The sequence below is a fragment of the Dasypus novemcinctus genome, chromosome 3, assembly GCF_030445035.2.
Source record: "Dasypus novemcinctus isolate mDasNov1 chromosome 3, mDasNov1.1.hap2, whole genome shotgun sequence".
Taxonomy (NCBI): domain Eukaryota; kingdom Metazoa; phylum Chordata; class Mammalia; order Cingulata; family Dasypodidae; genus Dasypus; species Dasypus novemcinctus.
This window is the reverse complement of record NC_080675.1, coordinates 62806564-62832139: the sequence shown is the minus strand read 5'-3', so window position 1 is coordinate 62832139 and position 25576 is coordinate 62806564. Positions and strand designations below refer to the sequence as shown.

The 25576-nt window shown below is 41.3% G+C and overlaps 1 long non-coding RNA gene across 2 annotated transcripts; it reads left to right on the top strand.

The window, feature by feature from the left end:
• Nucleotides 1–4363: 4363 nt before the first annotated feature.
• Nucleotides 4364–23666, top strand: LOC139438662 (uncharacterized). 2 transcript variants are annotated; one of them, XR_011648356.1, is made up of 4 exons: nt 4364–4685; nt 10308–10415; nt 11357–11488; nt 22486–23666. It is a non-coding gene; the product is annotated as an uncharacterized lncRNA (long non-coding RNA). The 2 variants fall into 2 exon arrangements; XR_011648355.1 differs by lacking the exon at nt 4364–4685 and having other exon boundaries at nt 4711–10415.
• Nucleotides 23667–25576: the final 1910 nt, after the last annotated feature.

The following is a 25576-nucleotide window of genomic DNA, read 5'->3' as shown; positions in this document are numbered from 1 at the left end:
TTCCCCCAGCAACAGCGACAGCCAATCCCCAACCACCACCCCTCCCCCGTCCAGTACCGCCCACTGACCTTTCTCCGGCAACCAATCAGAACAGGGCATGGCTTCGACCAATCAGCCTTCCCCAGCCCCTATAAAACTGTTGCCTCTCCCTCAGTAAAGTGGACTTGCGTGTTTACCTTGTCTCCGCGGTAGTTTTTCTGCCGTGCGCCCTCCGGTCCTGAGAGCCCCCGACAAGGGCCTGGCCTCCCTTGTCCCCAGTTCGTCGCCTGCTTCTCCGGGCGACCCCTTCGTCGCCGGCTTTGCCGGGCGACCCCGTCAGCCGAACCGCGCAACCCCTGTGAGACCGACCCCTCATCTGCTGCCGGACCGACCGCTCGTCCCAAGTGGGACCGACCCCTCGTCCGCAGCCAGACCCCACCTCTACCGACCGAGCAAGCCACCGCACACATCAAAAGGATGTACATATTCAGTCATGCTTTCATTGTTCAAAATGTTTCTGAAACTCCCTTCAGGGTAGTTTATAAGTCACATCGGAAAATTAATTTCATACACACCTTTATAGCCATATATTATTTAGATGAAAAATTAGAACCATCCAACCTGATGAACCACTTTATTCATCAGACTTAATTCCAAGTGACTTTGGAATTTCCAAAGATCAAATCCACCCTCAAAGGATAAAGATTTACCATCCAAAAGGATTTCCAAAAAGAAGTTTCAAAAAGGTTTTGAGCAGTAGCTGTTTCACTGAAATAAGAATATGGCCTTCCAAGGTGATAATGATCTTGACGGTCACACCCCTTATTTAGATGTATATACTCTGGCATATTTTGTTTAGAAATCTCATTTCATTATGGGCGGTCACAGCACACAGGGGTCAACAACTCACATCTGGGTATCAGATGTATGTTGAATCCTTAGTCCAGCATTTCCCAGGCAAGTGACCTTGAGCAAGTTACATATACTCTCTGTGTCTCAGTTTTCTCACCATAATCTATAAAATAAAAGCAATCATACTCTCCCCATAGGATTGTTTTGAAGTTGAAACAAGGATATTATATGTAAAATGCTTAGCTCTGTGTTTATAATGTGATAACTACTCAATAAATGTTTAAATTTTTATCTTTATTATCAATCACATCTCACATAATCCTGCATGGCCTTTTTTTCCAGGTAACATTCTTATCTTTTATTCCACCTTAGATATCTAGAGATACTACCATACTTTTAGTTGGGGGAGAAGGTTAAACTGGGTACATTGTGTACCGCAAGCTGGGAAGTAGAGACATCAAGGTAATAATTACTATTCACATATGGTGGGAGAATGGAGAGATAATGACAAGAGAGAAAAACCATATCCCTGAGAAGAAACTGTGATTCAAACGGACCACTTATGGAATCTAATCAACTCTATTCTTAGTTGAAAATATAATAGCATTCATTAAACAGAAGTTTCACATGGGAAAAAAAAAAAGCAGCCTCATTATTCTAACCCTCCGCGTTCTTGTGTAGTATCACGAGTCCCAATCCCTTGTTCCTTTTCCTGTAATGCTAGGAGCCCCACTGGGTCGCCCCATGGCCCCGGAGCACTGTGTCCAACAATGGAGAACGCCCAGGAAGAGCCATCATTTAGGGATGAATAGGAATGGCGCCAAACCAGTCACACCCCAAGAACGTGTTCTTGGCCCAAGGCACCAACTGCAGTTGATTGCATCTGCTGGCAACTGTGTACTCTTCAGGACACCATCACAGAGGGGGTGGAGGGAAACAGCTCAAAGAAAAAAGGAGAGACTGGCGCTCTCCTCATTTCACTCTAGAGCCAAATTTGCCTCCTTTCTTTAATATAGCCTTTGAAGGGTCCTTTAATATTTGCTGAAAACTCACAAAGTGCTAGGCAGGCCCAGAACCAGTAAGGAACATTCGCTTTCCTCTAGGACATTAATTTTGGGGAAATGATAAAGTGCATACATTACAAATATAAAGGGTTATATAAATACTTAACAATCGAAGCATTTCTACTACTCTGCCCACAAAAAGCCATTACTTCTGTCTTTATGACAGAAGGTTTAATGTCGCTGGATCTTGCTCAAGTGTAATATTCACTTGAACACTAAGGTCCAATTTTACAGTCGCAATTTTTTATCCCAAATCAGTCACAACCCAATTCAATTCAGGTATTCTGATATCACATCTTCCATGAAATAGCTTTTCTTAGGCCAAGCCTACTTTCCAGCTCACTGCCTCTCTACATACCCAGAGCCCGGTCTGGTGCTCTACTCATAGTATGTACTCCGTAAATTATGGGCAGATGGATGAATACTTCAAAACCATAATTTTTGCTCCCTTATGAAAGATGTCCCAATCAGGAAAATAATAGTAATAACTACTATATGTGACAGGTTCTTTTAAGTATATTATCACCAATCCTCACAGCCATTTTTGCAAGGCAGATAGGATTATTATCCACTTTACATACAGGAAACTGAAACTTGGAGTAGATCAGTAACTTTCTTGTCCACAAACTTAAAAATATTAAGTGATGGAGTGAGGATATAAAACCAGTCTGTCAGTCTTTCAAAGAAAAACCTATTAGCCACTGTGGTAAATCACCTCCAACCTAGGAAGTCTTCTCAAAGAGATCCTTTGCTTACCATTGTAACAGACACCCATTTCCTTCTCTCCTGTCATAGTTCACTCTGATGACATGTCTTCTTGTTGAGAAGAGACCCAAAGCCTCCAATACCACCCAATCGTGACACCTAGATCTCCTGCTTCTCCATTTGCAGAGGTGAGTAGGTCTAGCCCAAGACTTGGTCCTGGTATCCATTCTGGGTTCCCTGTGGCTCCAAGGGGAAAATCAAGTAATAAAGAACCCTTCATTTCCCCTCATTCTATCTCCTTAAGCATGTCAGGAAAAGACCCAGCAACAATGAACTCTGTGAAGAACACCTTGCCATACTCAAAATCGCTCCTCTCTTCCATGTACATTGCTCTTTCTTCCCAGGAGACTCTTGGGAAGAATAGTGTCCTGAAGGATGTGAGGATCTACAGTAGAGTCACATTTTATGGGGACTTGGGTTCTAAACTCAGCAAGTACAGCAAAATAAAATCACCCTTTAAAGTCACATATACAATAGATAATTCTATATATTACATATAAATAAAATAGATAATAAAATTACCCTTAAAATCACCCACGAAATACAGTGTTTATGATTTAGTATATTCAGTTCTGAGGTCAGAATTCTTAAACAGACTTAATTTTAAGAACCATTAAGATAGAGGGATTTTAATGTAAAATTTTGTGTGATCTATGTCTCTTTAAAAAATAAATAAATAAAAATTAAAAACTAAAAATTAAAAAAAGATAGAGGGAAAGTCTGGATGCAGATGCCTACACCTTCCAATCATTCTGCTTTTCAGAATGGGAGAATGTTCCTAATTACTCGCGGGATTTACTCCTTTCTTTTTTTTAAATGTGTAACATCCCTTTAACAAAGTTAACAGATGTTTGCTACTGTGCCATCTTACTCTAGGTTTAGGTTCTGAAGTCAGAGTAGGTTGAGTCCTTATGTAGTAGCAGTGTCACCCAATTACCTACCCAGAAAGAACAATAAATCCAGAGATGAAAATAGCTCAGTTCCTAAAACTGAGATCTCTGTTATATTAGGAAGGTAAGATGAAAAGCAATTCATCAGAAAATCAACCTCCAAGCACTTGCCCCTCTCTTGCCTGGCCGTGCCTTTTTCCTTTCTCCTCATTTTTTCTCACTCCTCTCTACCTGCATGTTTTGGGGTTTTTTTGTGTGTGTGGTTTTTTTTTTTTGGTTTTTGGATTTTGGCTTTTGTTGGTTTTTTTTTTAAACAAGCGTTTCTTGCACAGCTTTACAAAGTACTTGACAGTGGACTCAATTAGTATCCAAAACTCCAAATTTCCCTAGACATTTTCTTTTCCTTGGAGATTCTCGGTCGTTCATATTTCCTCTTCATAGCCAGCCAGAGCTTTAAACGAGAAACATTACACTTTGATGGTCAGACCCTCCCCCATTCTCAGATTCACATCTACCCGCTCTTCTTACACAACCAAAGTTGTGAATGTTGCACAGACGTTGCCTGTTTGGGTCCTGAAATGTGATTCTAAATAGAAAAGTACAAGGTCTGAAAGTTGTCAGCCCGCAGTAGCCGCATTTTCTAGCTTCTGTGACTGGATGCTTAACATCTATAGGCACCCCGATGCGGTCAAGCCCCACCCACACATCTATTACTCCTAGGTAATTCTGCCCCCAGCCTGCTAACAAGTAAACAACCGCAAACTGGTGGAGGCGCTACTTTCAGATGCGGCCAGCCAATCCCAAAGTGCCACCTCCGCCCGGCCTTTCAGCTTCCTACAGAAATCACAACAAAGACACTTCCTCCGTTCCACTTTCTCCCTCTGTGCCTCATGACTAACCTGATGTTTTTCCTGTGTGGCCCTGCGTGGTGTGCTGACCTCTCCCCAGGGAACTCTGAGTATACTAAACCTTTCAAACTCTTCCGGCCTGTCTCTCTTGATCTGCTGACTCGTCTTACCGTCCTTCACAGTGATAAAAACGAATCAGCGCAGCCAACAAAGCTGGGAAGAATTGCTATGTCTGGGGATCAAGGCCAGCATCACATGAGGCCGCTGTTCCTGAACTTCTACAATAAGTAAGATCATTTTCAATCTATTGCTTTCATTTTCTGAGTAATTTTCGAAAGCTTTGAGAAATACAATAGTCATCTTTATAAGAAACATCACTTTGGGAGATGTACCAAAGGGAAAAAAACAAACTGGAAAAGGCCACCACAAAAAAAAAGCTCAGGTCCTCTTAGAACAGGGGTTCTTGGCCTTTTTTGTTCCATGTACCCTTTACTAAGCCCACACTCTACTGTGCATTATTTAGTAAATATATCCCACCCGCACCAACATGGTCCCACAAGAATATTTTTTTGCATTTCAATTCAAGCTCACTGACCCCTTGTTAAGCGCCCCTGTCTTAGGATGAAGAGGGAAACCACAAACTCTCTCAAGCTGGAAGTGAACTTGGTCAGGAAGTCAAAGTCTTGAAAGAGAAAAAGCTGTAAAACGTTGATTAAAATTCCCATTGCTAGTTATATTTATATGCCCATTCAGATACTCATAAAGGCAGGGCATTTTTATTAAGAACACTATAGATCACTTTGAATACATTTCACTGTACTTTCCTTTGCTCCTTCCCCCATCTTTCTATAATGATATAAATTAAAGGCCAGAGGCATCAGGTGATAATGATGGATTTTCTCAGCTGTTTGGCTTGTGCCAAAACAAACCTTAATATATTTTTTTAGTGATGTGAGTTATTTGACCTAGAAGGATCAGCCTGTTCGATGTATGCAGTGGTAGTGCTAAGGAATTAGCTTGCTTAGCCTAGGGCAATCAATAGATTGACAAACTAGCCTTTTTTAAGTCCAAGGCCTATTTTATAGGAATATTAAGCTTGTGGTGTTCATACAACAGAGGGATTTGATGCCGTCACAAAAGGTTTCACAGCTGAAAGCATTCACAGTACACTTTTATACCTTAAAGAGGTTCTAATATGTACAGAACCAGCCAAATTGGGGTGGGGAGGGGAGAGAGGAGTAACTAGACACAGCCATTCATCTGAAATAACTATGGACAGGTCGAAAAATACACAAATAGCCTTGAACATCTGGGAAGGGAAAAAAAGGTAATTTGTGTGGATTTTCTGTGGCTGTTGCAACTTCAAACAATGTTCCTATAGCTATTTTGAACACGCGGGAAGGAAAATAAGAAGTAGAAGACAAAAAACTGAAAATGAGAAGGAATATTGTGCTCTTTTCCTAGATATTGCTCAGAGAGAGCTTTCATGACCCAATTCACACTCCTCTGTGTCCAAAGGTAGAAAAGTGTTTTAAGCTCATAGGAAGCTTACCTGGGGACTGCATAGATATGCCACAGAACCTCCTGACAAATCATCCTATTACGTGACTCTGACTGGCAGCAGACGGGTGTGAAGGGAAGTGTCAGAGAAAGAGCTGTCTTAGATGCAGATTTTTGGGCGTTTCAGCCTGCTTGGAGAGATGTTGCCATTAACCTCATGATCAGTCACTAGGAACTGCTTAAATGTGTTTCCCCCACAGAAAGCTAATATAAAACATCAGTCTGTTCAGTCACTTAAGGCTACAAGGGGCCTTGCACAGGAAAAAATGGGCTGCTTCCTCAAGGAAAAATATATATATATTCCTCAAATGGACTCCCTCCCTATTACCATGGAATTTTCCATTATGGTGATGTTTAATGCTTTCTTCTCAACCAGGTTTTTAAAATGTCCCCTATTGAAAAGTCAGAACCTCATGCCGTGAATTTTTATTAGAAGCTCATATCATCCCTCTCCTAATACCAAGCTGGTATGCAAAGGGTACTGTTATAGAGGTCCATAATTCCTAGCTGGAGAACCGTAATATTTCAAACAAAGGATATGATAAACTACAACACAGGCAAGAAATTATTCGATTAAAAAAGACAGTAGGAGCTATTTCCCTTTGGAACATATTAATAGCCCCCCGACTGATCCCTCTGGTATCTATGCAGGGTAAAATCGAGCTTTTCCAAGCAATCCACTGCAACACCAATGCCAGAGAGGGGAACTGGAGGAGGAAAATCAGCGCTGGGGAGGAGCAGGCACAGCAGTAACGAGAAGCATTGATTATACTCCAAATCAATGCAAGATGCTGACAGGGCTCCGCGGTAGGAAAAGCTGGCAACCAAATTGCGTCTCCTGAGCCCTGCCTGTCAGTAGGTGTTACTATTCATACATGCAAATCAACAAGCACTGAGCAGAGATTAAAAGAGGGGGAGGCAGAAGATGGCAGAAATAAAAAGACTTCAGCTCAGGCTGCGAGTCTGAGTGGCAAGCATTATCATAAATATAAAAATTCTGAAATTCCCCTTTCGCTCCAATACATGAGTTCTTTGCTTTGCTTAAGAATAATAATAATAAAATAAATACAGTGAACTACACATTCCTTTCAGTCAAAAAACTACCTAAATTTTGTTTTACCATTGAACAGCTGGTCTTGAGAGTTCTGGTAAATCCCCTTAAATCTCTCTGTTGACTAATTATGCAGTGGCAGTTTCTACATAAAAATCTAATGCCAATCTTAAATTTAGCTCAGCAGAACCCTCAGCTATACCATCATTCATTCTATTCCATGGATCTTTATCCGGAAGAGCCCAGGGAACATGACTAAGGGTAAATAAATTTAAGGGCATATGTGATATGTGGAATAATTACTCAGACGCCCTCATGTGTGACATGCAGCAGAGAAAACACCCACAAGTAGATTCCTGTAAGCATGAGATTTTCCATGATGAAGAATTTTGTGCTTGCTCTTCCTGGATGTTTCCCTGAGCGGTTAAAACTCTGACTTTTCATTATTATCTTGCACATAAAGCATATCAGCTAATGGAGGCAATGGGAAGCCCCAGAGATAACATCAAAACAGCAGCTTCTCCATCCTGGGGAAGTCAATCAAATCAGTAACAGAGCCTTGCTTTGAACACTCCAGGATGAAGAAAATGGTAGCACCAGTCTGGATTAACTGAAGGGTCATTACTGATCATCAGGCCAAATGTTCAAATAAGGATGTGTCCTACAACAAGAATATTTGTACATTCCTGACAAAGCCAGCCCGTGTTTTTCCCTGGAGTGAAGATTAGCCCAAAACAGGATCCAGCTTAGATCCAATATCAGAATCTCTCCCTTCCATTTGGATAAAAAAATATTTCCAACAAATTATATAATATTGATGAAAACTATTTCACTAAAAAATCTTTACAGATTGTTGAGGCATTTTGGAGTGGTAAGTAATAGCCCCTTTACATTTACATGATGCTTTCATGCACACTCATTCATTTAATCTCATCCTACCATCTAGAAATTCTCCCATCCAGAAATCTATTGCCATGACTAATTCACCACCCATAAAATACTCTCTATAATAATCACCTTCTTCTGCTTGGCTTTTAAATGTGCTAATTATTTTTGCCAAGGATGTTAAAATGTCCTAAGCACTGTCAGATCTCTCTTTAAATTGGAGAGAACAGAGTCCTAAATAGCTGAAGCAGTCTCACTAACTGCCACAGTAAACAAAACCAAAACAGGGGTGCTCCTGAGGGCTCTAGAGACGTCCAGACACTGTAGGCAAAGCACACAACCCCATGAAATTAGCACCCTGTCATTTGGCCTCTCCTTGGAATATATGATAATTTATTTCCCCAATGTAATAGAGGAGACTCATTTATCACTTCCCTGCACATGATTCTTCTGACCCTTTTATTTGAACCTACAATTAGCACTATACCAATTAAATATATGTCCCAGAGACTTAAATCTTTGGTCTGTTCATATGCCAGTTGAGCCCTGAATCTCAGAAGAGTTGCAGCCAAAACCTACTCTCCAGTTTATAGTCACCCAGGACAACTAACAAAATGATGATGATGGACAACGCCTATCCCAAAAAACAAAGAGTATCTCTACAACTGCAAGTAAAAAAGTTCCTTCCATCTGCCTTGTAAGGTCTATGCCCCGTCTCACTCTGAAACAGAACAGGCATCACCATCCCCAAATCCTCAAGAATGAGGAATGAACAAACATAAGGGGGGAAATACAACCATGGACCACAGTAGACTTACTATTATTGTTGTATGAAAGAACCTGTAACACTGATATAAGATAGTGGTTACCAGAAGTTGTGTGGAGAGGGGGAGGGAAGAATAGGTGGAACACAGGGCATGTTTGGGGCATTGGAATTGTTCTGCATATTGCAATGATGGGTACAGGCCATTAAACATTTTGTCAAGTCCTATAAAACTGTACAGTCAAAAGTGTATACTGTACTATAGTCCTTTGTTAGTAGCAATGCTTCAATATTTGTTCAGCAAGGGTAACAAATGTACCACAATAATGTAAGATATTACTAATAGGGGGAAATATAGGGGCTGTGGGGTATATGGGAATCCCCTACACTTCTGATGTCACTTTTATGCAATCTAACATTTCTCTATAAATAAAGTTTATTATAAGGGAAAATATAGCTGAAGCACAGCCTTCATGTTCCCAAAGTTCAGAACTAGTCTTTGATCAAAACCAGATTTGGTATTTGAGGAAGGAAAAAAAAAGGTTTTAAAGTGAAAGAAGACCCATCTCACTGAGGAAACAAATTACGGTCTTTCTCTCATCCAACCTTCTGATGATGTAACCACATCTCACCTTTCCAGTCATGTCTGTATCACATGTACAACATCAGTTTTGGAGAAGACTAGGTTTCACATTCTATGATAAAAGCATTGATACATCTTTAAAGGAAGAAGGGTTGAAATAAGTGAAGAAGAAAAGATGCTTCAATTTAGTAGTCTGATGTAAAAAGAAGGAGCAAATAAAAAGGCCAAAGCCTTACACCCATTTATCTTTATGAATGAAGAACCTCAATCTTGTCCCTTCTACTTATTAAAAAAATTTTAAAAATTGGGGAGCAGATGTGGCTCAAGTGGTTGAGCGCCTTCTTCCCACATGGGAGGTCCCAGGTTCAGTTCCCAGTGCCTCCTAAAAGCAAACAAAAAAAAAACCAAACAGATGAAAAACCAAACCCAGGGAAACCAATTTGGCTCAGTGGTTGAGCACTGGCTTCCCACATACAAGGTCCCAGTTTCAATGCCCAGCCCTGGTAACTCGGGGGGAAAAAAAATCACGTCATCCAAAACTTGAAGAGTGAATCCCTCTCACATTTAAAGTTAGAAAATTATTTTCTCTTCTTATCTATTTCCATGAGAAGATAATTTTTGTCTATCATTATTCTTATAAAATTGTTCTATGACAATGACAATCTTCCCAGATTGATATCAGAGAAATTTTCACTTCAGATGAAAACAGTTGCTCTTGGGGAATTTATTTTTAATATTCCTTGTTGCACAAATCATAAATGTCACCATGGTTGTTTTCAAATATGTCCACAAATTCTTTGATACATACTTCTCCTCCCCTTGAATGTGGACTGTACTTGAGTGTAGATTCCCTTCTATTAAATAGAATGTGGCAAAAATGATTGAATGTGACCTCCACAGCTCAGTCATGACATACACTGTGCCTTCCGTCTTGCTCTTTCTTGGATTACTCCCTCTGGGGCAAGCCACCTGCCACGTTATGAGAACATTCGAACACTCAGGCAGCCCTATGGACAGGTCCACTTGGCAAGGAACTGAAGCCTTCTGCTGACAACCTAATTTGCCAGGCATGTGAGTGGACCATGTTAGAAGTGGATCCTCCAGCTCCATTCGAGCCTTCTGAGGACTACAGTCCTGGCCAACCTCAGAAAAGACCCTGCACCAAAACCATTCAGGTAAGCTTCCCCTGATTTCCGGACTCCCAGAAACTGTGTGAGATAGTAAGTGTTTATTGTTTTAAACCACAAAGTTCGGGGGTACTTTGATACACAGCAATAAATAACTAAAAGAGTTACCATCATTGATAAACACTTATTGGCACCTACCCTGTGCAAGACAAATGTATGCAGCCCATGGATGTGTGTGCAGTACTCTTTCTGCATAGGTCATGCTTTTTTCTCAGTGATACTCCTGGTTCTTCCTAGGAGAAAGTTTTGAAATAGAAGCCTATGTTCAGGCTATCAACTAAACTCAGAGAAACAGGTTTTACCCACCCACTCTTTTCTTCACTCTGGAAAAGGATTTTGTTTGTCATTTAAAAACAAGTCATGCTGTTATCATGGGTATCTTCAGAATCTGACACAGTGCCATATTTATGTTTTCCAAGTACAGCTGAGACACAGCAACATTTTCAAATTACAGGCAAAGAAAACAAATTCTTGGAAGAAAGCTGTCACCCGATTTTATTGGCAGCACAAACCTGAGTTTTTAGCTAACAGGATGCACATAAATAGTCCCGTCACCTGCTTCTTCTGAACGTTATGTATCCCTGTCTCATCATTAACAGTATAGATCAACACCCTGGACTCACAAACAGGGAAGAAACACCAATGCCAGCAGGATGACAGTGCCTGTGGGTGGCACAGATGATCAGGCAGCTGTTTAGAAAATCTCATCTGGATTCTAACTCTCAGGCAGTGAACCGAACTGGTTCTTTCATCTGATTTACCTTTATGGCACCTTACCTTTTAAGGAGGTCTGGGAAATGTCTGCCTGCCTCCCAACAAATGTTCTTCTTCTCGGCACTCATTCTCTGAAAGATTCCATAGGCAAGCACCCTTCCTCCCCAGGAGACTGGCACGTTGGGACCCAACCATACTAGACCTTCTCTTTCCAGATCACCAATCCAAGAGCTGATGACTTGGGCTCCAAGTCCACAACTGAGAGGAGGAAGCCCTTTTGATGTTCTCTGGGCCTGGATATTGCCATTTCGAACTTTAAAAGGAAAAAAGAAGAAAAAAAAAAGAAGGTAAGAGGCTGGGATGATGAGAGGGAGGAAGGAATACAGTTAACAAGGGGATCAAAATAACTCTCAGCTTTATGTGTTGCCCTTGTTTAGTTCCCAGCAAATGCAATTCAGGTAGTGACACATTTCAGTGCTCAACCCGTTTGGCAAGAAGCAGAGGCAGTATTGTTCAGCCATTAGACAGCCTGGCTTTGAATCCTGGCCTAGCCATTTCTCAGGTTTGTGACTCTCAGCAATTTACTTATTCTCTGTAGGTTTCAGATTCCCAGCTATAAAATGGGAGCAAGAGCCTAGTCGCCATCTCCCAAGGTCATAAGGAGATTTCAGTGTGGTTGTATAGGTAAACCGCCTGCGATCAAGACATGTTAGCTGTTATTTATATCATAATTTCACAGCCAGTAGAAAACTATGCTTTTCAACTAGCCCTCTGGTAAAGAACAACCACCCACGTGAGAACTAGGACAGCAAGACCCCTGCTCTTACTGTGAGAGGCTCCTCCTTTCCTGCTTCACATTGCTCAATAGTCACCTACTTACTGTCTTTCAAAAGCAATCATACCGTTTTGCTGGCTGTTGCCCAGCAGTTAAGTGGTATCTAGGTTAAGGCGGATCACAATTAAAGGAGAGTTTGGGTATGGCAAGGCCTGCAAGTGGTACCACTCAGTTGAGTTCCGATACTCAGATAGAAACTTATGATTCCAAAGTAGTCAGGGATTTTGCTACAGAGAACAGTAACCGTTACATGATTATTTGGCAAGAAGTACCACACTCAAAGCACAGACAGTCCTGTGCGAGGCACCGCCTCCAGGGCCTGGTTTACACGTAAACAGATTACACAGTCACCTACAGGACCTAATCTCTGAGGCCCCAAAAGACTTTCACACATCTGAATTTTCTTTATCAGGGACAAAGACTTTTATTTCACAAATAGAGATATTTCAATAGGCAGATATGACTGGAAGATGTAACTCAAAAGAGATGATATCAGATCATCTTTCCCAGAGTAAGTTTTACAGAGATGGACAGAAAAAAGGTAGACAGAAGACAGAAAGTAGGAGATAGGACATCATAAAGTGTATTCTCCAGAAAGCAGAAGCCAAGACAGGATGAAAAGGCAAGAATTTATTAGGGAAAATGCCTGTTCAAGAAAATGGAGAAGGAGCCAAAAGAGGCTGGGAAAGCTATTAGACCACAATACAGGTCTGAGGCCAAGAGGAGAGAGGGAAGATAGGAAAGAAGGTTGGTTGGAAGCACCTTAGAGTACAGTGCAATTCTGAGTTCAGCAGGGCCATCAGGGTCCTGGAGCCAAAGTTGCCCATCAGAGGAGTCTCACACCTCCCAGGGACAGACTTGCTTTAGTATCCCTGCCTTGTCTAGCCATTGTTTGGAAACAGTCCATGGGAAGCATGGCCTTGGCAGAAAGGTGGCCATGGATTTCAGAGTGCAGCAGCTGGGACCCTCAGTTAATTGTTTCTTGCAGCCCAAGACCTGGGAAGTATATCCATGGCCACCATGTGGGGACAGATTTGGAGCTGATGAAGGTTAGCCTTGGGAAGCAGACTTGGCCCAGTGGATAGGGCATCCACCTATCACATGGGAGGTCCAAGGTTCAAACCCCAGGCCTCCTTGACCCGGTGGAGCTGGCCTATGCACAGTGCTGATGCCTGCAAGGAGTGCCGTGCCACGCAGGGGTGTCCCCCACGTAGGGGAGCCCCACACACCCCCATGCGCAAGGAGCGCACCCCATAAGGAGAGCCGCCCAGTGCGAAAGAAAGTGCAGCCTGCCCAAGAATGGCACCGCACACACGGAAAGCTGACACAGCAAGATGACGCAACAAAAGAAACACAGATTCCCCGTGCAGCTGATAAGGATAAAAGCATTCACAGAAGAACACACAGTGAATGGACACAGAGAGCAGACAACTGGAGGGGAGAGGAGAGAAATAAATAAATAAATGAATGAATGAATAAATAAATAAATAAATATTTAAAAAGAAAAAAAGGTTAGCCTTGTCTCCTCTTGGAGGGGAGAGGAGAGAAATAAATAAATAAATAAATATTTAAAAAGAAAAAAAGGTTAGCCTTGTCTCCTCTTGTGCTAGAACCAGCCTTGCTTGTATCAAAATTAGACAAACATGTTTCTACCACCCCTCAGCAATTCACAGAGAGCTATCCATTGGCTTCTAGCGACACATACTGGGCCAAACAACCTTCCTCAACCCTTAGTTATTTTTTATTCGGCTTATGGAATTTGTTAGCTCATTTGTTTGGGATCCCCTCCCAGGGCCCTAAAGGATGGACATGATCTAGAATAGGAAAAATTCCATGATGGAATACCCTTTACTCTCCTTTCTCCCCTCTGCCACAGAAGCAGTAGTAAGCCCTGACCAGAGAAAGATGGCATGGAGTCTGGGGCTGTTGTACCAGGGAGATCAAGACCTTGGATGGGCAAAAGAGATAGTGAGTCTAGGAAATGAAAACATTTTTTTTTCTGTTTCACAACTTTGCCAGGTATCCATCTAGACAGAGGGGAGAAAAGATGCCGGAAATTGAGTTATTTACACCAGAAAAAAACACGCTCTTAATCTATTCCTGTGAATGTGGACCCACTATAAATAGGACCCTTTGCAGATGTTGGTTTTAGTTAAGTTGTGTCCAACTGACTCAAGATGTGTCTTAGTCCTAATACTGGAGGCCTTATAGAGAAGGCCACAGAGAGGAAGTCATGGAAAGCAGGAAGGTGGAAGTCAACAGAACCTGAAGGAAAATGGAGAAGACATCACCATGTGCATTGCTGTGTGACAGAAAGGCAAAGGAGCCCCAAGGATTGCTGGCAGCCAGCCCCAGAGCAACAGTTGTGACAGTTTGAGATTACTGTTGTGAATCCCAAAAAAAGGAAGATTATGTTGTAAATTCATCTATTCCTCTGGGTGTGATACCCTTTGATTGTATTAAATTCAGTAAGGGCACTCTGATTAAGTTTTCTGAATAAAATCAATTTAGGGCTTCTGATTGGGCTACTTCAGTAAGGTGTAACTCAGATTGAGTCCCCATTCCCTTGGTGGGCTGATTTAAATGGACACTCATTCAAGATGATGAAGGAAGATACAGAGTTCTGTCATTTTTTATCCTGGGCCCCAGGGAAAGAGGGGCCATTTGCCTGCTTGGGAAGAAAGCCAAGATTGATATAGGAAGCCCTGAGAGAAAAGCCCTATGCCAACCTACAGCTGAGGTCAGGAAGAAGATGGTCCCATGGAGCCTCAACAGGAAGAGGCTAAAACTGGGCAGAGATAGCACGCCATCTTGCTTCAACGCATGGCAACTGACTTTTGTGAGGAAGCAACCTTGACTTGAACTCTTTAGGGCTTTGTAACTGTAAGCTTTTACCCCAAATAAATACCCTTTATAAAAGTCAACAGATTTCTGGTACTTTGCATCAGCACCCTTTAGAAGACTAATACACCAGTCTTCAAAGACAGAGCATTGCCTTGCTGACACTTAGATTTTGGACTTCTCCTAGCCTCAAAACCATGAGCCAATAAATTCCCATTGTCTAAGCCAACCCACTGTGTAGTGTTTGTTTTTGCAGCTGGGAAACTAAGATAAGGGAATTACACCATCCATGATGGCATTCAGCTAGATTGCACTTTCCAAAGAGAACTAGTTCTCTTGACTCAAGTTTCTTCCTGGTCCACAGCCCCTCACAGGGCAATGCAGTTAGAGATGGTCTATTCCCCTCTGATCCTGAATTGAGTCATTTTCTGTGAAACGGGACCTAGGCTCCCTCTGACAACATTGGCTGGCAAAGCTATTTATTGGCAAATAATTGTTTTCATCTTCCTACTAGCCATCATGGGACTCCTTTAGTACCTGTTAAGAGTGTTCTTGACTCAAGAGGTACATTAAGGGAATCGAAAGAAAGTTAAAAGTAGGCTAGTCCTACAAGACTCACTTTGGCAAAGAACCTCTCCACAGGTCTCATTTCATTTTAAAACATCCTGGAAAAGGTTTGCTATATGCTCTGTAATGTTTCTAAATTATACAGGAGATGTATTTTAAAATTCTTCTCCATCACATGGAACATTCAGCGGATTTACACAGCCAAACAGGCATTTCTACCCATAAACAAATAATTAAAACAATATTACCCCAAGTGGAGAATGGAAGTAAGAAACATTTAATAGGGCTGTTTCAGTATTTCTTTTTTTTTTTCTTTGTAAGATAAGATTTTCTTGATTAAAAAAATAGACATTATATATAAATAAAATCATTACTTCTGCAAAAATACAGAGGAATTTGTCTGGGGTATTTTTTCCATGCTCTACAGGCTGTACTTGTTTTGCATTTATTCCTGGGACCCAAGAGATATGTTACAATTACTGCAGAAAATATTTATCTCGTGTATTTGTTAGGCTTGAATATTCATCTATTCTTGAATAGCAGACTAATTGTGACATTGGATTCGCGCATAATTTTTCAAAGATTCTGCTTAATAACAAAGCTTAATGTGCATTTAAAACAACATCTGAGCAGTGATTCCTTTGCTCTGTTCCAGTGTAGTTCGAGTGGCTGGATTAGCTCTCTGTGCCCCACCTGTTTGTGTTAAAACCAGACAAAAACTCCTCTCTGGGCTGGAAAATACTTCACTCACATCAACCTGACCACCTTCCACTTCTCAAACTTAAATGGCATGGGGAAGAGAAAGAAAATTTTACAAAGTGTCTACTGTGAGCTTGGCATTGAACTAGACCAGTGTTTCTCAACATTTTTTTTTCTTTATTGCTCCACTAAGGAGCCTTTCTGGACATTTTTTCCCTAATCATCCACCCTTCTCCCCATTATGAGATTTTAATACCATATATCTGCTTATAAATAATGTGCATATCTGTGCTTTATATATAAAGAAATATAAGACTATTGGCCCCCAAGAACCAATTTTCATCCCCTTAGGGGCAATATAACCCCCATTAAAAATGTGTATACATTATCCTGTTTCATTTTATTTGAAGCAGCATAGGGTCATGGTTACTGTCTGAATCTGAGCTAGACTGGATTCAAATTCAAGTGAAAGAGGATGTGACCTCAGACAATTTAACTTCAATATATTTCAGTTTTCTTATCTGCAAAATGGAGATAATAGTGTGTACCTTGTAAGGTCATTGTGCAAATTAAATTAGTTAATATAAGAGTTTAAAATAAATCCTATTTTATTTTAAAAATAAATAAAATTTATTTTTAGTTATATGTCCTATATATAAAATAGATCCTAGTATATCATATGCACTATCATTGCTATATTTAATTATCAAATCTTAGAATCCCATGATATAAGCATTATAGAGCCTGCTTTAACAAATAGGAAACACCTGTTCAGAGAGAGGTAAATTCACTGTCATTGGTAAAGGCAGAACTTGGGAGACATCAAAATATGCATTTCCCCTATATGTCTCCTCAATTACAGCATGAAGCTCACCTAAGATACTTCTGGGTAACACCAGTCAGTGGCCTCCATTGAAGGCAAAACATTGATAAAATACTCTTCTGTCTTCCACTTCCAATATTTAAAAGAGGACCTGCCAGCTCTCCTTGGAACATGGGGAGGCAGCACCTTGCACTGTTGTCCTTGCTAGGCAGTAATGCTTTTCCCAGCAAAGGGGCATTTCAGCATGAGGGAGGCCACTGGGTGTCAAGCAACGCATCCTGGTCTTGGAGTCAAAGAAGCTGATCCTGCCCCGGGTCTGCTAAGCTGTCATCTTGGGCCCATCACCCTCCTCTTTGGTCTTTGATTTCTACATTTGTACTTTGAGCTGAGCCATCTTTACAACTCCACGATTCTGTGGCCACAAAGCTAAAGTGAGAGGCCACAGTCATGACAGGCATAAGCCCAGGATCATGTGAGTTCCTGTTTTATTTACCCCCAACTATGCAGTAAACCAACCCCAAAGCCAAGATGAGCTAGCACAAACCTTGAACCACAGCCCCAGGGAAGCAGGCTCTTGTCCTTAAACCTCTGGCCCCTCCCAGTCAGGTCATCATCTAAACAAGAGGGACATTCTGTTCTCATCCCATTCCTACCAGCAAAGGAGAAGGAATGGGCAGGAGAAGCTTAAAATAACTCATTAGCAGATCCCTTCCCAAGATGCCATTTTTCCCTAACTTGAAAAGATTAAGTAGTTGTTAACGAAATGTCATGAGATAATGACGAAAATGATGGTTTTACGTATATTTATAATACAAAGAAGTGCTTATGGCCAACAAAGGTCTTAGAATGATAGCCATGCAAATATATTTTATTAACATTTTATAATATTGGAGTAATTCTGTGCATGTGGTTTTGTGTCCTTTTTTTTAAAGAACTTAATTCTATTGTAAACATTTTCTCATAGCTTCAGATAATTTTTAAGGACATGATTTCCAATGGTTGTTTATGTTCTATCATAGAGGTAAGTTATCAGTTGTTCAGTAATTTCTCTCTTGCTGGACCTTTATATTTTATATCATATTATTTATATTAGATGTATTTTAATTTTTATATTATATTATATATTACATGTAAAGCTGCCAGAACATCCTCTTATATTGATTTTTGTGTGAATCCCTGATTGTTTCCATGGAATAAATAACAGAGTCATAGCAGGTGAATGTTCTCAAGGCTGTTGAACAATACTTTCAAATTCCCCAATGAAAAGACAAGACCAATTTTTACTCCCACCAGCAGTATATGAGAGACCCTATGTCACCTCTCCTTCATCTACCCTCTGAATTGTCATATTTCAAAATCTTCACCAATTTTTAGGTAAAAAAAATAACGTAGTGTTGCTTTAGTTTATATTTCTTTATTACAGGGGTTAAAGATGCTTAAACATATCTGTTCTATTATTAAGAATTTCTTCTTTTTGTTCATATCCTTTTTTCATAAAAGGAGAACTTTCAAAAATCCCTCCAATAATGCCTCTTATGGTACATTCTGGTTAAGGATTCTTAAAGCTGCTGGTAATTTTTAAAGCATCTTTGAGACTCAAAATTTCAAACAGGTCCTAATTTTCCATTACTCAACTTTTATTTTATGGCAATTATCACTTCATTTCCTGCAAGGCCCAATAAAGAAGGGAGAGAAAAAAACAAGCAGATGTTTAATTTTTTTTTTCCAGCATTAGCCATACCTAAATCACACTTGAATCAGCCCCCACTGTCTGAGGAAGTTTCATCAGCTGTTTTTTTAACTGAATAACTCTATGAAAATATTGAAAATCTTTGTGCAAAGGAATAAATTGTGCTCCCAAGACGCTCAAACAGCCAGACTTTTTCTTAGGTGTATTTCTTAGGTGTGGTCCACTAATAACCAATATCAAAATTCCTGGGAAAATTTATTCAAAAGGCAGATTCCAAGGCCTCACTTTCCACCTCCTAACTTAGAATCTCCTATGACTGGGACTAATAACCTAGAATCTGCATATTTCACAAAATAATTACATTGTAATAATCCGGGAGTCACAATGTTATAGTATACCTTGTTTACCAAAAACATGTGTATAGTAATCTGTTTTACAAAGAACAATTAACCTAAAGGTAGAAGTCCTTGTTAGGACTGAAGCACTGTCAAATCTGAAGCATTATTATTTCTATTAATCATGGATTTCCCAGTAATTTGTTAGCTCATCAACACATAAAAAAGATTCCGAAGACTTGCTGCCATCCATTTCCAGCTGTGTGAGCTCGACAAGTGACAACTTAGCCTCAATATCCTCATCTGCAAAGGAAGAAAATTATGGTACCTGTCTCATAGAATCACTGCAAGAATCACCTTAGACTATATATGTCACAATTTCTGACACCAAAAAGAAATGGCAGCTGTTATATCGTGGGATGAAAATTTAGGAAGTTGAGGAGAAAGAGGGAAAACTGGTCCATAGTAATAGCTAACCATTATGGAATGCCACAATTTAGAAACCCCTAAGGCAATATCTTATTCGGTGTTGTGAACAATTCAAGATGATTGGCAGGAAACATACTGTTATATCCCTTTTACAGACTGAGACTATTGAGGATTGGCCAAGGCTACAAAGCTATGTAGAACTGTAATTGCTGACTCTAGAACCTAAAATTGCAACACTTACTAAAAACATAAAACAACAAAGGGAATCCGATAGCAATTATCATTTTTCCATAACCTTAGCTTGCTCTAAATTATTTTCAAGCTTATCTATAGTTCAAGAGGAACTATTGTGGCAGTTTTCAAACCTTCCATGCTATAAAAACTATTCAACAAGTTTAAATGGTAACTCAATAGTGTCCTTTCCTGATTGAAGACCTCATAATCTCTCACACTTAGAGCTGTTGGTTCTTTCCTGGTTTCCTGACAGCTCCCAAACAGCGTCATCGCTTCACTGAAAGAGTGTTTTTGTCGTATTCCTGATAAGATTTAGGTCCATATTATCAAAACGAAAATCCTCCTTCCTGAGGTTTAAACTAATAACAACACATCTTATTTTTATTCAATTCCTTAAACTCCTGATGTGGAAGACGCCATAATCTGTACCATTTTTCCTGAAGTTTCTCTACAACCAAAAACATTATCTGAAGAATCATAAAGCTATAGGGGAAACAACTCATTGAGATTTTAAACAGCAAATCACTCTTCACAGATCAATGCATCATTTGAATACCGCATCATTCTGTGTTCACAGCTTCAAGTCAAGACCATTCATAGTTCAGCTCTTCATAATTACATACAATTAACAGCTTGGAGGCTGAGATGCAGAGTGACTGGTAAACTACAAATCTGTTTTGCAGTAGTGTATATTTTTTTCTCCCTTGATTTTCTTTATTGTTGTTTTGCCTGTTGTCTATTAGCATACCTCTGGGGAATGTATCAAAGATGTAATGCTAACGAGCAAACACTTGTGAGATTGCCAGCCATTTCAGATGACTTTCTTTCCTGAGTACAGAAAGGGGGGAAATGAACTAACTCATTGTTATGCAGCAAAATAAAATTATGCAGGAAATGCGAAATATTATTTATGCAGCACACATCTCTGAAGGATACAGGGCCTCATTGATTAGCAGTAAGAATACATCTGAATATGACTGTCTACCAAGGAATCTTTTCCTACAAGGACACCATGGGTATTTCAAGTCAAGAAGCAGGAGTTATTCTATCTGTCCCTAAGCTTATAAACCAAATAATAGAACAATGAGCTTTGGTCAAAGCAAGGAGAAATTTGCAAGGGACAGTATGCGTACTAAGGCCAGCCAGAGACTCAAAACTCACTAGATGATAATAAAATAATTAAAACAATAACAATAACATGAAAACAGTGAACATGTATTGAATGCATTCTACATCACAAGTTTTGTTCTAAGCACTGACCTAGTGTTCACAATTGCCCATTTCTTACCTTATGCTTTGTCTTGATCTCGCTTTAGTCATCCCCACTGGCCCCTGAGCAAGCGCTAAAAAGTAGAACATACCCCTTCATCGGCCTATCCCAAGAATCTGCTGACATAGGAGACATATTTCCTGCCAGACCACAGCCATGCTCTTGCTTGCCCACATCCCCATTAAAAGTTTCTGTTAAACTTTGCTTGCCCATCCCTATAAAAGAAAAGCATTTTTCTGTTTGATTTTAGATACTTGCAGATTTCTGAGACCAGAGTGCTTCCCTACTGCATTCTGAATAGTCTCTCCTTATTGAAGTCCAGATTTATTTTTTAATTGCTAGCATTAACTCGCTTAATCCTCAAAATTATGCCCATGAAGTAGGTTGCATTCTCAAAGATAGGTAACATGCTCAAGGTCACAGAGCAAATAAATGTGCTCAATAAGTAAATGGCTCAACTGATAGAGCCTCCGCCTACCACATGGGAGGTCCAGGGTTCAAACCCTGGGCCTCCTTGCCCATGTAGTGAGCTGGCCCATGCACAGCGCTGCCATGCGCAAGGAGTGCCCTGCCACGTAGGGGTATCCCCCAGATAGGGGAGCCCCATGCTCAAGGAGAGCACCCCGCATTGAGCCACCCCACACGAAAAAAGCACAGCCCACCCAGGAATGGCGCCACACATGCGGAGAGCTGACGCAGCAAAATGACACAACCAAAAGAGACACAGATTCCTGGCGCCGCTAAGAATGTAAGCAGACACAGAACACACAATGAATGGACACAAGAGAGCAGACAGCGGGGGGAGAAATAAATAAAATAAATCTTAAAAAAAAAAAGAATAGGTAAATGAACAAAGACAGAATCTGAACCCAGAAGTTTACCTCTGAATCCCCTTCTCCTTGTGGTTGTCAAGAGAAGAGATTCCACCCTAAGGGGGTTCTAGTGCCAGGCTTCTAATTTTTCAGGTTCATAGACCCTTTTAAAACTGATGAAAGCACTGGACATTTTCTCAGACCTGAAGCTCAGACTATAAGCTCACACCAAATTCTGCAAATAATTTCAAGAGTTCATGAATCCCCTGAGGTACATCCTTGGATCCCCATGAGATCCTTAGTCTACATGAAACAGGTAATAAAAGTAACGTATGGGGTTAATCCTAGACACTGACAGGTGCACTAGATCTCTCATAAACCATAGGCTATTGTGCTTGAGGTGTGGAGAGACCCAGAACACCTGTCCTGAGACCATGGCTCCTCCTTTTTTTGTACTCTCATCCTGAACTAAGATTTTGCATTTTCACTTATATTTTGTCCTCATGGTTCTAATTTGTTAAAATGGCACTCATTTAATTTTTCCCCTTGGAAGAACTATCCAAGAGCAATTATAACTGTTAATGATAAATAAAAGAAAATGTCTTAGTTTGCCTGAAATGCTATCACAAATATCACACAATGGGTTGCCTTAAACAGCAAGAATTTTTTGGCTCATGGTTTTGAGGCTAGAAATCCAAGATATCAGCAAGGCTTGCTTTCTCCCAGAGTCATTCGTGTTCTGGTGCTAGCTGCTGGCACTCCTTGGGGGTCCTGACAGTCCTGACTACGTCCTCTCTTTTCTCACCCAGGTTTCCTGCCGACTTCCAGCTTCTGACTCTTTGAAGGCCTACAGTCATTTAGAGTAAGACCCTCATTTATTTGGACCAAAATAACATCTTCAAGAGATCCTGTTTACAATGGGTTCACATCCACAGGAATGAGGATTACGATTAAGAACACGTCTAAATTGGGATATACTGAAATGAAAGAAGAAAGTCAGGCTCTTTAAATCTCCCCTGCTGTGAACTCCTCCAGACAACTCAGGTCTCATCATGGACTCCTTTTTCTCAAAACTTTATTTTCTTAGAACTTCCAGGTGGAATGAGAACCAAATTAATTGAATAATTCCATTTTCTTTGCTGCAAATTAATAATTATATTGGCAATTTACCAATATGTCCAGCATATTCTCTACTTATACTAGTAGAGTCAGCAGTTTCCAGCTGATGGGATTTGAGGCACCATGTCCAAGGTGCCAGGATCCAGCCCCTATCCTGGGGTGCTCACAGCCTCAGAGAGCCACGAAGGAAGACAGGATGAAGTCAGAAATTCTTCCCTCAAAACTCAGGGAAGGCGTCACAAGGACACTGACATTTGAGCAGGGTCTTGGAGAATAAACAGAAATTGGCCAGTAAAGAAAGAGAAAGGATATGACAGATGGAGGAAGAGCAGAAACAAAACCACACAGTGGGGAGCAGATGTGGCTCCAGCTGCTGAGTGTCTGCATCCCACATGGGAGGGTCCTGGGTTCGGTTTCTAGTGCCTCCTAAAAACAAAAATAAATAAATAAACAACAAGCAAACAAATGAAAAAATCAACTCAGGCGAGCCAATGTTGTTCGGTAGTTGAGTGCTGGTTTCCCACATATGAGATCCCAGTTTCAATCCCTGCCCCAGTTCCTAAAAAAAAAAAAAAAAAAGCCACACAGTGGTGGGAGGAGACCATAAGTTCTAAGCACCTGGAAAGGAGACTAGAAAAAGAAGCTAGGGCCAGACTGTGAAAGCACATACACCTTGGGCCAAACAATTTGAATTTTATCCTTTAAGCCAAGGTTCTTAAACTTTAGTGTCCATAAAAATCATCTGGGCACGTGGATATGGCTCAAGAGATAAGGCCTCCAACTACCATATGGGAGGACCTGGGTTTAATGCCTAGGGACTCCTGGTGAAAAAGAAGAAGAGAAGCGTGTCTGCACAGCAAGCCAGTGCCCACATGGCGAGCTGAGTGCCCACTTGGTGAGCCAAGTGCCCATGTGGTGAGCCGAGTACCCACGTGTTAAGCTGAGTGCCCATGTGGGTGCCCGTGCAGTAAGCCAAGTGCCCATGTGATTAGCCAAGTGTCCACATAAGTGCCCGCGTGGTGAGCCAAGTGCCTGCACAAGTGCCCGCATGGCGAGCCAAGTGCCCATGCAGTGAGCCAAGTGCCCGCACAAGTGCCCGCATGGCAAGCCAAGTGCCCATGCAGTGAGCCAAGTGCTCACACAAGTGCCCGCATGGCAAGCCAAGTGCCCACATGAGTGCCCACACAGTGAACTGAGTGCCCACACTTGTCATGCAGCAAGATGATGACGCAACAAAAGAGAGACAAGGGGAGAGTCAAGTTGAAGCACAGCTGAAACCAGGAAAACTGAGGTGGCTCAATTGACAGGGAAACTTTCTCCATATCAGAGGTCTCCAGGATTGAATCCCTGTGAATCCTAGAGGAGAAAGATGAGAAGAGAAGACCAAAAAAAGAGAGAAAAATAGATACAGAAGACCACACAGCAAATGGACACAGCAAAAACAACAGGATGGGGGAGGGGAGGGGGTGGGGAAGAAAAAAAAATCACTTGAGTACTTGTTAAAAGCACAGATCCGTGGAGGAGGTGTAGATCAGTGGTTGAGGGCCTGCTTTGCACGTAGGGGGTCCAGGATTCAATCCCTGGTACCTCCTTTAAAAAATAAGTGCAGCTCCCTGGGCCCTGAGCCCGAGCTTCTGAGTCAATAAGTGCATATTTGACAAGCAAGTGATTCTAATGCAAGTGGTTTACAGAACACACTTGGGGGGGGGGGGGGGGGAAACTGCTGAAAGCAATGGGAAGGCCACGATGGGAGGGCCGCAAGCAAACGAGCTGTTTTTACACCCATTTCACAAAGGATAGTGTGCACAAAGGAATGAGAAGCCCCATTTTTGCCACATACAGAGTGCTCCCTACGTATTACAATCCCATCCAAAAATCCTCTGGCTTTACACCAAGCTATAAGGATCAGAAACTGTCCCCACTACATGAGACAACAACCCACATGCGTGTGCGCATACACACACACATCTAGGAGCATGTACCTGTGGAAAGTACCAGTCATGATGCCTGGTCATAGCAGGTGCTCAATAAATGTCGTGACAGGAATCTTCTCTCATGAGAAGAAATCTAACATCCTCATTTCAGCAATTCAGAAACCTCATAGATTATAACAAATACCCCCAGGACAATGCAGTCCCCTATGATGAGTTTGTTTCACCCTGGCTTTATAAAGGCAGTTTTGGAAGTTCTTTGGAGAGAATTTGTATGAGGGCAATACCTTTCTAGGCTTCTAGCAGAGAGTCTCTGGTGGCTACTGGCTGATGTGGGAAGACATTGCCTAGGTTATCGTACTGTGCTAGGATTATTCTGCTGGCAAATGTCGGAGCTGAGCACCTTGCTGGGAAGGATTGGATTTACTTTCCCAGATTACCAGCAAATGGGAAACGTTCATTTCGCCTTTCAGAGAACTTTTGAGAACCTTTAGGCCATTCTCCCCCAGTGAGCACAGGATCCACTTAAACTCTCAAAGCCACCAAAAACAGCCTCTGTGTGAGCAAAGCACGACATAGTCCCGAGCTCTCTGAGACCCGCCTCCACTAGAAGGGTTCCACTGATGCTGGAACTTTTCATCTGCGAGAAGGGAGGATTCGGCTCACAATGCCAGACGCCCCCTAGTGCCTCTGTGCTTGACTCTTGCTTCAGGATTCATTGCATTCCAAGGTTTGACTCTGAACCTCACCACTTGAACGGAATGTGTGATGTCCCTTGATTGGCTACTGGGACCTAACAGTATATTTGCCCAGGGTCATTCTAACAGTAAATGCATTCCTGCTGAAACGG